Raw genomic sequence first — 3,508 nt, 5'->3', positions numbered from 1 at the left:
TCTAAGAGTTTTGGTATTCAACTTAGAAAGAAATCCAAACTTTTTCCCATGGCATAGGAAGCTCTACATGTTCTGGCTCCATGATACTCCTTTGACTTCAGTTGGGACCTCTCTCCCCTGGCCCACTTTAGTCCACCATGCTGACCGTGTGTGATTCCTCAAACATAGTGAGTTCCTTCTCACTTCAGGGCCTTGACACTTCTGTTCCTTCTGCACAGAACACCTCCTCCTTGTCACATGGCTGGAAACTTCTTGTCCCTCAAGTTTCAGTTGAAAGGTTACCACTTCAGGGAGGCCTGTCTTAATCACCAACTCTGAAATAGCCATCCAGCCACTCACTGTCCATCACCCTGTTTTAATTCTCTCCATATCATTAGTCACTATTTGGTATTTTTCTCATTCATCCATTCATTCATTTATTCATTCATTTGCTTAGGGTCAATACCTCCCAACTAGAACACAGACAACATGGGAGCAGAGTCTTTTCTCTCCTATTTACTATTGCACCTTTGGTCTAAAAGAGTGCCTGGCATACAGCAGGTTTTAAATAAATATTTGTTGAATAAATTTTATATTTGTAAAAGTGCTGTAGGACATAGAGACTTTGAATTCTACTTGGCTATAAGTCAAATATCAAGTCATTTTCATTACTCAGACCTTAGTTTCCTTGCTTTTAAAAAATGAGGGGTGTTTCCAAGGTTATCTACTCTCGAGTCCTCTAATACCATAGATGGGTTTTTTCCAGTTTTTTTCTGAAATTGCTGTAAATGAAAACAATCATTACTGTTTCTTTAATCTGGCTTTTTTCACTCACTCTTACGTCTGTGAAATTCATTTATATTATTTCATGTAGCAATAGTGCATGTTTTTCATGGCTTTGTACTATTGCTTGAAGGTATCAAAAAATATATATCCTTTGTAAAAACAAAAAAGTGATGGTGGTAACAGACCAATGGTTTATAAACTGTGTTCCAAAGAAGGCCTCCCCAACGGGTAGGCATGAATATAGGTCCAGGAGTGTGGGGCTTCAGTGTCCTCTCCTCTTGCCATCCCCCCTCCAACCTGAGTAGCTGCTGTTTTTGCCCGTTTCACAGGCTGGCATCTAGGCATCTAGGTAATGGGTCAGATGCATTTGGAAAACATGTTTCTGTTGCTTAAAACAATATTCTTAAACCCAACTTTTGATGTCAGACTTTTTTTTAACTGCAATTTTATTGAGATATATTCACACACCATCTAATCCATCCAAAGTATACAATCAGTGGTTCACAGTATCATCATGTAGTTGTGCATTCATTACCACAATTTTAGAACTTTTCATTGCTCCCAATAAAAAAAATTTTAAAAAAAAGAATACCCAAAACATCCCATACCCCTTATCTTCCCTATTATTTATTTATTTTTTGTCTTTATTTTATTACTCATCTGCCCATACACTGAATCCAGGGAATATCAGTCACAAGGTTTTCACAATCACACAGTTACACGATAAAAGCTATATAGTTACACAATCATCATTGAGAATCAAGGCTACTGCATTACAGTTCAATAGTTTCAGGTATTTCCTTCTAGCTATTCTAATACATTAGAAACTAAAAAGGAATATCTATATAATACATAAGAATAACCTCCAGAATGACCTCTCAATACTATTTGAAATCGCTTAGCCACTGAAACTTTATTTTGTTACATTTCTTTCCCTCCTTTATGTCAAGAAGGCATTTTCAATTCCATGATGCCAGGGCCAGGCTCATCCCTGGGTGTTGTGTCCCACATTGCCAGGGAGACTTATCCCCCTGGGAGTCATGTCCCACATAAGGGGAAAGGGTAGTGAGTTAATTTTCAGAGTTGGCTGAGAGAGAGAGACGCCACATCTAAGCAACAAAAGTGGTTCTCTGGGGGTGAATCTTAGGCATAGTTATAAGAAACTTAGCTTCACCATTGGAGAGATAAGTTTCAAAAGGCAAGCCTCTAGATTGAGGGCTTGGCTTATTAAATTGCTTAAGTGAATATCAAGAATTCCTGAGGAGGGGAAGTCCAAAGGGGACTTTGCAAATACATTTTTATTTTCTGCCCAAAATATTCTGGGATGTATTGGGGAATTACACTAGCATGTACAGAATAACAAGAACCCATTTTCTATTCTAGATTCCATGTAATTACGTTGTTTAAATAAATTGACCAGACAGGTTAAATTAGATAGTGTGCTACAGAAAATATAAATTTTTATCAAAAAAAAAAACAAAAAACAAAAAACAAAAAAAGCCCCTCTTTTCCTTTGGTCTCACACAGAAGTTGGAGTTTTAAAATATAGTCAATATCATATCATCCTTTACCCTGTATTCTAATTTACCTTAGTCCTGAGTCTGTTTCATTCATATCTCTAACTGTAGTGTGATCTCTTTTTTAGCTTCTTTAACCATTGTTGTATGGTGTAATGCTGACTTTCAGAACTGCAGAACTCTAACTCTGAATCTCAGGTGTCACAGAGATATCCAAATTTCCAGGGAACTACCAGGTTATATACAAAGAACATAGCATCTCAGAATTCAGAAATAACAGTTAAAGTTCAGGAATAGATGCGACTGCTGTAAGAGCTTACAATCTAGGAACCTTTACAATAAGCCTTATTGAACATTCTCTACTCCTTAATCATCAATTGCCCAATCTCTGCCCCGATTCTATCCTTGGATAATCTATGCTCTTGAATTCAATTGTCAGCATTTGCTCATTATAGTTAGTTTATATTAGTAAGGCCTTACCATATTTGTCCTTTCGTTTTTGGATTATTTCACTCAATATAATGTCCTCAAGATTCATTTACCAAGTTGAATGCCCCACAACTTCAGTCCTTCTTGCAGCCACTCAATATTCCATAGTATGTATACACCTCAGTTTGCCCCTCTGTTCATCCACTGATGTACATTTACATCCATCTTACAGCTGCCTAATATTCCATTGTATGTATGTACCACTGTTTGTTTATCCACTTGTCCATTGATAGACATTTGGGCTGTTTCCATCTCTTGGCAATTGTGAATGATGCTGCTATAAACATTGGTGTACAAATGTCCATTCCAGACACTGAGTTTTAATCTCTGCTACCTTTGAACTGTGGGCATTAGGGCAAGAGAGCTAATTGCTGTGCATCTCTATATCCTCAAATGTAGTGTCTGACACATTGCCAAGGTTCAATACATGTCAGTTGCTGTTACTATTACCATTTTCATTGTCCTTGTGATCATCAGCTTGCTGAAGGCTCTTTCAGCTCTGATGATCTCTGTTCATTCTCAGCTCTGTCACAGCCACCCGGCCTGGGCTCAGTGGAAGACTGAATGCTTCCTAATTCTACTCCCAGCAGCAGATGGAGCATCCTTCTAAATGGGTTTCCTGGTCTGCCCCACACTGTATGTCAAAAATAAACAAACCAAACTTTGAATGCCTGGGAAATGGCTGCTACACCCCTAGCCAGAACACATTCCTCCAGCACACTATACACCTGCCACTC

The sequence above is a fragment of the Choloepus didactylus genome, chromosome 13 (genome assembly GCF_015220235.1).
Source record: "Choloepus didactylus isolate mChoDid1 chromosome 13, mChoDid1.pri, whole genome shotgun sequence".
NCBI lineage: Eukaryota > Metazoa > Chordata > Mammalia > Pilosa > Megalonychidae > Choloepus > Choloepus didactylus.
The sequence above is the reverse complement of the archived record's forward strand: the minus strand, read 5'-3'. Positions refer to the sequence as shown.